A 12505-nucleotide genomic window follows, 5' to 3' on the forward strand; every position below is an offset into this window, starting at 1 on the left:
ACAAGAATGAAACGCGGAATATTCTGTGTAACTTAATTGCCATATATATTTTCATAACTATATATATATATATGTATATATATATATATATATATATATATATATATATATATATATAAAGTGGTCCAATTTTTTGTTTTGACATTTTACAATATAGCAATGCTTTTGTTTAATTTATTACCGAAATTCGATAACGCTTTTTCCACACTAATTTATATGATGTTATTTGAATACGGATAGTTAGTTTACTAATGACCAGATAGAAGCTATGCGTTTATGCCTCCCTTAACAGCATTAGTGTGCCATGCTTTTGTATTCCCAAACAAATCTAATTTGCAGAAACACAACACACAGCAAATTTTTGTTTGTTCTAAGGAAGATTACATTTTCTTTATATGGTTCGTAAGAAAAGAGCCAAGAATATTCGGTTGCAAAACATTGTTTCTCTCGAGAGAGCATTATAGGAGTCGGCTTATCTAACTTCACCAGACAGCATTACCAAACACACTTTGGTAATATATAGTAACAGAACACAATGCTGCACGAGAAGAACAGTTTCTAGAAAATGAATGGGACTTTTTAATGAAAGTCGTTTAGGAAAAAAGAAAATTGTTAAATAGTCACTAATTAAAATATTGAATGACTTGATAAATATAAAAATATCATAAAAAAAAAGGATGACATGCAGAAGTTCAATAAAAAATAATTAATTTTAATGATAAAAAAATTCGTTGAATAATGAAAAATAAAAAAATTCGTTGTATACAAACATTCTGAGTGTCCTAAGAACATTCTGGTGAAACAAAATGAAATGTTGTTTGCCTGTAAAGAAAAAGTGAGTACGCATATTTGTTTCGGTTGGCGCCGTATGCATTTACTTTGTGTAAATTATATAGCCATGGAGATTTGCGCGCATATCAGAGTGTCTGTTTTTGGAAAAAAGAAATAACGAGTGAAAGAGTTTGAAATGTGTTTAAACGTGTATTTTGCTTCTTTTTGCGTGCAAAAGTCCATATATTTCTCTTATGACATGTATGCAATTTGTCAAGAATTGTTAGTTCAAGATGATACGAATCGGATTTTAACGACCACACGGTGTTGTCCTTCGATTGATTGTGTATTAGTTCATGAATTAAATCTTTATAACATAGAATACTAGCAAAGATATCCGTGCTTTGCATGAGATTTTACTGTACGCTAGTGTACCCACTTTGCGAGTACCCCAGCGTACAGCAAAGTCCCAACCTTAACCATTGACATTGACGATGTAAAATGGCGAGCACCATCCTGTAGGAGAGCATAAATACGTAGGCTATGACCTTGACCTTTGACATTTTCCATGGAAAATGATGTGGACAATCTAGGACCATTATTATGCCAGGTTAGGTCATGATCGGCCCAGTAGTCTAAGCTGTAGGAGAGTTGCACACACACACACACACACACACACACACACACACACACACACACGCACACACACACACACACACGAACGCTACTATATGAATTAGATAAGAATACAACAGGCTAGTATAAATAAAAACAGAATGCCCACCATCACAATAGAACCCATATATTTCTGTCGATTTAGACGATCTTCATCAGTTGATGGAGATAAGCTTTATTGAAAAAATTAAAAGTAATCTTTATACATCGAAGGCAATGAATAATAGACAGTTCGTAGAATACAAAAGTTCAGCGAGTTCCAAAAATATTTTGGTGAAAAAAAGAGTGTTTTGTCTTAAGAAAAAATGAAGTATGCGTTTTGTTTTGGCTAGTGAGTATATGTATAAATGGCGTAAATGTGTTCGGTGAGCGTCATGCGTGCGCGTGTTTCGTGGATCGTACAGAAGTTCGTGATGTTTTTCAGCCTGTGTACAATTGCCAATAATTTTTCAGTCCTTAAAGTTCCGGGTAGACTGTGACGTATGCAGATGTGTTTTCTTTGTAAAAATAGAGAGATACAGTAAGCAAAACAGACAGAGAGATTGTGTGTGTATGTAATATATATATATATATATATATATATATATATAGAGAGAGAGAGAGAGAGAGAGAGAATAAGAGAGAATGAGAGAGAAAGAGCGAGAAAGTGGTGTTTGGGTTTTATAGTATACACGAAATTTCGAGAGTGAATATTACTCATGTAGTTATGGTTTAAAGAAATTGTTGATTTGAGTTTTCGTCCAATCGAAATGGAAAAAAAACAACAACATTTCCGACTACAAACCTTCGTGACTGATGAGGCTGGTTCGAATGTTGGATGCTTTAAAATAAACTTAAACAATATATTCCTAGAGATTTATAAAGGAATAGCTCGTTTTTAGATGAGTAACAAATTGAGAAATACTCGAATCATGCCCGGCGTGGCTATGCATTAGTGATGGAAATTACAAAGAAATCTACACAAAACAGTAATCCAGAAGAACAAAAGTTTGAGAACGAATAAGCTGTAATTCACAATTCAGCATATACAAATGTTAAATCATTTTTGTCTCTCTTTGTCTAGTTTTAAATTAAGTACGTCTGATGACAGAGTGCTCGAATATGCACAAAGTTTAATTCGTATAAGTTAGTAAAATTAACCTTATTTTTATAATGCTATCATTGTTTCCACCGTATTTTCATATTTTAGAATACTTATAAGTAAGTTTTTGAAATTCTAGGAATCGGACATTATACTTTCCGGTTCCGTAATCCTGGTTATAATTTTGTCATGTCTTGTATAAACCTTTAACATATAAACTTATCTTAGTAGAATTTCAAAGTCAAGCTCAAATAGCAATCTGTTTGGCATACCAATACTTTATTCGGAAACCATACTGTTTTTCCTGCTATTTTGATTGCACAAATATATTTTATTACGCATCAGTTTTTTGGTTCTGGTAACACATATTTCGTCTAAAAACACTGTTTGAGTGTAAATATTAATCGTTATGGTCGAGATTGTTTGTTCTTTTGATACAATAGTGCTAGGCAAGATATGTTTCCTTCTTATTAATGATTGTCTCCCCCCGCCGGATGACGTTAAATACACCATTTTCCCCTGTGTTAAAAATGGCTTTCTTGTCCGCTTCACCACGTTTAATCATTCAGTCAAATAGACAACAGGAAATGGAAGTTCAAAAGAGCAGACGATCTTGATTATAACCATATTTTCTTTTACTCTACGAATATTTTCACACATTAAAGATAAGTAAACAAATGATACGTTTTTTTTGTTTCTGCAATTATTGGTGTCCATCGATCATGTCTGATCTTGATTCTGAGCTCCGAAGAGAAAGGCTAGCGACATCGTTCTTTACATCGGGCTTTTATTTCTCTTTTGCACGAGCCTTGGAATTGAAGCTGGGGGATCCCTTTTTATTTTGCTAGTTTTCAGTTCTATGTAGAGAAGGTCTTCAAGCCAGCGTGGTTGACGCTGACACAAGAGAGTGTACACACTGGACATATTTGCACACTCAAAAGCCTTGGTGCGTCTGCAATATGAATGCTTAAAAGCGTGTTAAAAAATTGAAAGGAAATTTCCACATTAATTATACATTATTATTTGTGTATTTAAGAACTGCACTTAAAGGAATATTCTCATATTGTCACAGTATCATAAGAAAATCGTCTGTTATATTTTCTACCACAAAACTATCGTAGAATGTTCTTGACCGTCGTTCTTTGACTGGACCGATATTTACTACTACTACTACTACTACTACTACTACTACTACTACTACTACTACCCCAATCCTATTAATGGAAGATAATTTAGAGATTGAAAGGTTCCATATGAGTCTAAAACTCGATATGAGCGTAAGGACATTCGCTATTTAGGCTACTGTAAAAATATCTCTTTTAAGTTGCTTCTTCAATTTCTAAGAGGAAATGACGGTGGTTGAGTGTTTGACTATCTGGGCCAAATCTAAATCCAGGTCGTTCCATAAACACAATATCATTTAGGATGTTGGCGACCTTAACGCGATTTCTATTGTAAGTACCAAATGTCTTTCCAGAAGAATTATATTAAGAAAAATATCGAGAAAACTAATGCCAACAATAGAATCATTTGATTCATACGAAATAAATGAATTTCAAAAGATAAATCAACGAATCATTTTTCAGGTCTGTGACATGATTAGGAAAAAAAAACTTATGCTTTAGTCACTGTTCATTATTCTTTAATTCTGTTATTCTGAAATAGTGATCGGAGTTGTGTTGCAAAGAAAGAATGACTACTTAGAGATATATGACAATATAATGACATATCTTTACCAATTGCGGTGAAAGAGTGTAGGTTAGAAAGGAAGATGCACGCACATGAATTCAACGGATGGTTTCTTTAAGGCATAAATCACTAATCATCAATCTACCGATATCAATTTATAGTTGCTATTATATAAAACTTTGCAACTCTTCCACCTGCAAATTTCCACTCTCTTATTTAACTTTCAATGTAGCCTCGTCTAGAAAGTTTTATTCAGCTATGATGTTTCTTCCTGCCGCTTATCTTATACAGGTGGTCCCAACTAACAATGATTTTATTTGTGACAATTTAATCTGTTTGTTTTTTCCCAACCAGGTGGCCCGAATCCGAGCAACAATGGTTTTATTTTTGACAATCAATCGTGTTATGTTGTTTCCCTTAGACAGGTGTTTGTCCATGCTAATTTCACCCACTTCTTTCAATTGATCTCTGCAGTATAAACTTCGTCTGAATATGTAACAATGGGATTGCATACAATTTACTTACATATTTACTTTTACTTTACTATAAATAATACTGACTACAAACACACGCTCAATATCAATAGTAAAACCATATTTAAAAAAAGTAAAAACACGTAAAAAGACGACAGAAAATAAAAATAAGTAGAACCGCAGAAAAAATAAATAAAATAAAAGAATAAAGACCAGTTAATAAAACAAAGTTAAATAATTAAGGCTAAATATTAATAAAATGACTAAATAATATGCTCGAGGAGTGTAACTATTTAGTAGATATCTAACCTCTACAAACACACCCTGTAACATTAACATTAATTAACCACGCAGGGTCGCAGAAATACCTGGATTAGGACCTAGGCGCGGAGCAAACGCTCTCCGTGCTGATAGACCCAGTAGACCTTCCCAGATTATACGTCTAGGAGAAGGAAGACTCTGAAACTAAACCTAAGGGGAGGGAGGCCTCTTCAGTCTTGGATGACAACCTTCCTAGAGCTGGCGATTCAAACAAATTACCGGTCTGCTAACCTAAACTGCTTAAGGAGTAGATAGGCTCTGTCTATCGCCCGCCTTCCATACTCCTTCTCAGAGACGCTATCACAGAGATTCGACAGAAACACTCAGTGGTAGATCTTCTTTCTTATCTAAGGCAATGAACGCCGTTTTCCCCACTCCCGACACATCCCATCCCCTCAAAACTTGGCACTTGGGACTGCTTGAGTGCCACATATGCCTGTGCAATTAGATTGGGTTGACCTTTGTCTAATGGGTTGAGGGTATCATATTGACAGTTCCTGAATGCTGTTTCGAACTGGTAGTACAGGTGACCTAACTCTTTGGTAGCGCTTACAGCGGCTGCTCCATCAACAGTTGTATAATATCGGGATGTTTGTAGTGCCATGTCGCGCATAGGAGGGGACCCTGCTCTCATCCCCGGTGGGCTTTTCTGAGGCCACAATCCTAGTTGATGAAAGGTCAGCTGATGGTCTACTTGTGTTGCATGTCTGGTATTCTGCATAACCTCTTGTTCAGCCCCCTTACCTAAACTGAAACTTAAAAAAAAATAATGACAATACAATAAAAAATTAAGCTTAAACCAGGCTTAGTTCCAAACAAATTCAACTTGCCTCCTCCCCTGAGGCTTGCATTCACGAACATCCGTGGGCTTAGAACTAATTTAAATCATGTTGAAGCATTTCTCCTAAAAAATACCCCGGATATCCGAGCACTAAGTGAGACTAACCTACACTCCTCCACCCCCTCTAACTACTTTAACATGCCTGGATATCTCCCACTCTGCCGCAAGAACTCTGACAGACATATGCACAGACTTGGAGTCAACATTCGTAATACCCTCCCCTTGACTAGAAAAACAAACCTAGAATCGGACGTGCTTTAGACTAAACATGCAACATAACATTACCTACTTTTATTTTCTCTACCGCTCTCTATCGACCCAGTACTGCACCATAATAAACAGAGTCTCTGACAGCATAGAAACAGCACTCTCCCTCGACACTAGCGCACAAGTGCATGTATTTGGTTACTTTAATGTCCACCCCAAAAACTGGCTTGGATTCTCTACTCACACAGACGCAGAGGGCAGCACAACACATAGCTTCTCTATATCTCATTCCCTATCACAAATGGTTACGTTTCCAATCCGTTTCCCAGACCAGCAAGAACAACGCTCTTCACTTCTAGATCTGTTTCTGATCACAGTTCCCGATGATTGTATAACGAATGCGAACCGCCCACTTGAGAACGCTGATCACGCAACTCTAGAGCCAAAACTGAAGAACCATTGCTCAAAACAAAGAGATATTATAAAAAGGCTGACTGGGATCAGAGATTTCCCATGGTTGCGAGATGTGTATTTATGCTGATGACACCAAACACTATAACAGACACGACAGGAAAACAAATGAACACATATCTAAAGAAATGGCAGAAGCACTAGATGATGACCTCCGATCTGTAGTGAAATGGGGACATAAATGGATGGTCACATTCAGTGCTGCCAAGACTAAATTCGTTTTCTTCAATAATTACAAGAAACCTTCTCTACCACCAATAGCAATGGCCAATGACTCTTTATATGAAAGTACATCTTTTAAACTCCTTGGCCTAACGTTCATAGGAAATATGAGTTGAAACAATTACATTGAAAGCATTGCCAGGACCGCTGCGAAGAAGGTAGGCTCTCTCTACCGCACTAGAAAACTACTAACACCCATAGGTATCCTATACTTCTATAAGGCCATCATTCGCCCATGTGTGGAGTATTGCTGTCATATTTGGGCTGGTGCATATGCTACTAGTCTTTCGCTCCTAGACAATGTTCAAAAGAGAGTCGCCAACCTGATAGGTCCTGACCGGTCATCTAAGCCTCTGTCCGATTGACGAAATGTTGCGTCCTTCTGCCTGTTCTACAAGTACTTTAATGGTAAATTCTCTGACGAACCGCAAGCACTTGTGCCCCCACGACGTAAACACCCTCGACAAACCCGACAGGCAGCTTAATCCCATCCCCACACAGTAGAGATCCCTAGATGTAAAAGAGCTTTCTACTCAAGTAGTTTCTTCCCCAGAACTTCTAGACTTTGGAATTCCCTTCCGGGTCCCTGCTTCCCCAACTGTACTGACATGCAGAAATTCAAATGTAACGTAGTTGCTGCCCAACTTCCTACGTAGTATCCTAGTAGCTGTTGCCCCTGATAGTAGCCCCCTACACCAAAGTGGCAATGTGCCTTGTTTGGGGTGAAAATGGAATTAAAAAAATATTAATAAATTATGCATCTGAAACAGATTTCCCATTTCTGTTAACCCACTCTATTTACAATAAGTTGTACACACACCTAACGAATGCAGATACCCCGAAATATGGCATCAAGGACACACTACTTGACCACCTGACCACCTGACGCAAGTAAAAACACCTTACATGTAAAATATTATAAAAAACATCTACATATGTATATGTAAATATGTACTTTTATATATATACAAACATGAATTTTATGTATCACTAAAAGTGGAATTGCATAGCTGATTCCATCCTAAGTTATTATTAGCTTTAATCTATCCGTCAGACCTTTGCATTATTCTGCCTTCTATAAACCTAAATTTAATTTTATATAATTTACTTTGTCCAAGATGGTAACGTCATCAACTGTTATTTTCAATCTATAAATGTTTTCAGATGTTGAACAATTATATCTTGTCATTTACTCATACTTGTTTTGTGTTTGCTTGTTTTTAAAAGAAAGTGGTTATAAATAATAGATTTTATTAGCAAGTACTGAAATGAAGGTATTATTTTATATGATAAAATTGTGCTGTAGATGGTGTAAGTTTTCAAAGTATTATTTTAAAGACGATCGCTTTTAAATTTAAAATTTGCTACTGTCTAGCAGAGAAAGGCCGCTGACAAACACACATACACTAAACAAAAATTATTACTACTACGAAAAGTTTTTAATTTCGAAATAATATTCACACGTCTTCTCGTCTTCCACATCGAACTGTCTTTGAAAGTTCGTATTAGTTGCTATGCTACAGTGAAGATATATATATATATATATATATATATATACATATATATATATATATTTATACATATATATATATATATATTCATAAACATATACACACACACGCATACACGCATACACACAAATATATATATATATATATATATATATATATATATATATATATATATATATATATATATATATATACTTATAAAGACGTACTCCTGTCCGTTTGTTCACAGTTTTATTAATCTATAAAAAAGTACACTGTTTCACAAATTAATTTTCATACCGGAAACAGACTTTTATTTACCTTTATACTAGCATGATCTATACATACTCTGTATTCAAAGAAAATCTACATTTACATATTACACTAAAGAAGATCTATTTTAATAATTAGCTCAATGTTATTAATGGTCATTTGTAATATAATCGTTTTAATTGTTTTGTTAGGAATATTATTTACAGTTATTTATATATATATATATATATATATATATATATATATATATATATATATAATATTTATTTCAAAACAATATATACATATTTCAAAGGCGTACCAGTGGTTTCATTGCGTTAAATCCACCATAAAAGGTTGAATGGAATCAGCGCTAATTCATCAGTGACTTTGAAAAGGCTAAACAATGCAAAATAAACAGAGAAAAAGTTTTTCTCTGTTTGTTTATTTTCTATTGTTTTGCCTTTTCAAAGTCGCTGATGAATTAGCGCTGATTCCATTCTACCTCTTATGGTGGATTTAACACAATGAAACCACTGGTACGCCTTTGAAATATGTATATATAGTATTTTAGTGTATGTGTGTTATGGGTTAAAGGATGAGTACTTGGCATTGTAGTGTTTATTCACTTTTTTTCGCGCTGAAACTTTTGACATAAAAGGAAACAACTAAACAGATTTTATGAAAAGACCGACAGTTTTGAATAAAACAAATTTTAAAACATGTACCCATTACTGGACTAAATCACTGATGAAGCTAATTTTATATGCAGGCTTATGTTAGAAAGCTATACCCACCAACAGTACAGAAGATAATATCACCCCCGATCTGCGATTTTATTATGTTTGTTAAGAATTTGAAGATACTCTGCAAAATGATTAAACCGGGCATTTTACCAAATGTACAGTCAGAGAATGTCTGAAAATATTTATTTTCGGAACAAACGGACAGCCAACAGCAGATGTGAGTGGAACAGTGAATTGAGGACATCGATGTGTCCGGACTGTTCTCTTATTGGTTAACTTACGGCGTTCCTAAACAAGTGTTAATTTTCTTGTCGGCCGCCCACCTTTGAGCTGATGTACTGTCTATTATTTCACGGTGGAGTGTCTTAGCTTTGATTGGTCGATAGATAGGTGAACGTATTCGTTAGTCAAGGGAAAGAATGAGCAGAAATTGGTTCGACAGAAAGAAGACAAAAATGTTTTAACAGTGAAACAAAGAAAGAATGACTGGAATTAAATGGGGGAGAATAAATTGAAGAAGCATAATGATTGGAACGAATAAAAGAAATGAAAGTAGAAAACATAGAAAATAAAGGCAAAGAGACAGAGAAATAATGTTTTTCATTGATAGGTCACTATATATTAAGACTCGAGGATAAAGGACGATGAGATTGTTTGTTGGATGATGAACGACACTATGAGATAATTAGAAACATTGAGCAGAATTTTATTATTTAAAGGGACTGACCAACAAGTATTTGTTAACATTAGACTTAAAAATGACTGTTATAGTCAACTGGGAAATAGCTTCGTTATATTGTGTCTCAAAGATAATACGTCCATGTCAAGTCAGAAAAGAATGCTCTAAGCGATATAACTCTTCATATCGCAGCAATATTCTTCGAAATATCTGGCTCGAAATAAGTCAACATTCCTTTAAAACAGACTCAGTTTAATTTTCGTATATCGACTATTTTTTTTAAGTATTTAATAACTTAATATACCAATTTATTGCGGATCAGTTATTTTATTGTTTCTAATACTGCATATGATGCATAGTATAACGAAAACTTTATTTCTTAAAAATATATATTCTCTGTGAACGCTTCTTTCATGAATTAAGACTATTTTAGCGTATATTTTACTACATACTTTTAATAAACATTTTTTAACAAGTATTTAAAAAATAGTTTCTAAGAAATCCAGATAAAAAAAAGTAAAAATTCAGATTGACTAAAATACAACAAAAACAGCAGATTTTGTTTTAGAGCCATAGAAGTGGTCACCTTACATAGAACAATTGTACTTACATTAGTTGGTATGTTTCGGTTGCTCTCGGCGAAATTCGTGAATCGATTTTTCTTTTTAGAAAACTGAATAAACATCTCGCAGCTCAACTCCCCACATTTATCCCTGTTGAGACGATCCTGATTAGAAACCCTTCAGGTCCAAGTAGCAATGTTTGGAATGACAATTAGTAAAAAAAACTAATGTCGGATGTTTAAGAATTATTAAACTGGCAAGATCTGTGGAAATTTCACTCTTCCATATGTAATATATTGATGTTGGCGTTCTGTAGATGTTCAGCGTAAATGGAGACATTCTGATATTATTGTAGCTCTTTTGTTAACACTGCAAAAGTATTTAATTAAGCTAGCAGGGACGCCCGGCGTAGTCCAGTCGTAAAATACGCTTAAATATGATATTTTCATTCTTGAAGATTTCGTATATATTATTATAGAGTTAATGTTCTATTGATTTTTATATATTATAAAGTTGTGATTAAAAAAAAGCATCCTTGACTTGGATGCATCAGCTTGAATCGAAACCACAACTTATGAAGAATTCTTGATAAAATTATTTATATAAACTGGGCGACTGGAGTGCCATCAGCTATAATTGAAACCGAAACCAAAACTTATTTATTACAAGAAATGGAAATCTATACCACTTAAACGACAGTCCCTCGGATGTAAGCGTGAAACACAAAATAAATAACATAACAAAATATTAATATATAGACGTTTGACATCTTGGCAATCGATCTAGGATGAATATGTAATATCTATTCGGCCATCGGTTAGATGTAAGAATGAGTCGCTTGTGACTGGTGAAATTACTATTTTGAACAATTCAAATTGCCTCTTCTTGGGGTGCTGAATACTTTCACGTGAAAAACAACCTTGTATCTAACTTTGCTTTCGCTGAAAGGACAAGTAAATAGATACTGGGGTGACTAACGAACAGATTATTTTCGGATTAACGACTCATCGGGAGAATATATCCTTGATCACGCAAGCGTGGGCGTACTTTCAACATGGAATAATAATAAAAAAACACGAAGACGTGGAAGTAAATACCAGAAGGCAAATATGAAAGTTCAAGGAAAGAAAATTTTGTTCTTGGAACTTGCCTTTAGACTTAGGAAGCGATACAGAGTGAGCGAAATTGGTAACAGTAGTTGTAGCTAGGCAAGAACTTATATTGAAAATTTGGAATGAACGACTATAGATTAGAGCTCTAACGAGAACCTGCGATTAAAATAATTATAAACCAGAACCAAACTCGCAACGTCTCTTTCGTTGGAAAAAAGGTTGTTGAGAATAAAAAAGGTATCACCTTTTAGATTTTGAAGCCGATTTTGAACTCAACTAAGGCAGTATATGGTTCTTCGAACGGTTCCTTCACAGATATAGCAAAATACTCCAAATTTTAAGGCATACCTAGCTCTTATACAAGCACACTATAACGTCCCGAGTGGGATACCTTCTGAAGAGATAGAATGACGCAACCATTTCCCCAGCGGCCTTGGCAACTGATTTTATGTAAGTCTTCCACTTTAGTGCAAGAGTGAAGCTCGGTTCAAGAAGGTTATAAGATCAGGGTGCTTTGAGACTAGAGCCATTCACATTAGCTGGAGTCATGTGGGGATCAATGCACCATGTGCTCAAAGTCGGAGGAGAGAGACCCAAAGAGATTTTCGTCATTGCAAGCGTTTGAAGTGTTGCCATAGATAATAGTGTCGTCTGCGTACATGTGAGCGAACTTACGATGTGGTTTGAACAAGGAAGTTATGTTTGGCAGATCATTGATGAAAATAAAGAAGAAAAATATGGATTGATCCCTGAGGCACGACTGCGTTGATAATTTGATCCTCTGAATTCTGATCACCGATGACTGCTTGTATAAACCTATTGGAGAGAAATGATTCGATAGTTGAGAAAAACATTTCCAGATATCCCATAGCTGGAGATATTGTGAAGTAAACCCCTATGGACACCCCTATC

The sequence above is a fragment of the Euprymna scolopes genome, chromosome 3 (genome assembly GCF_053919585.1).
Source record: "Euprymna scolopes isolate OS-2025 chromosome 3, ASM5391958v1, whole genome shotgun sequence".
NCBI lineage: Eukaryota > Metazoa > Mollusca > Cephalopoda > Sepiida > Sepiolidae > Euprymna > Euprymna scolopes.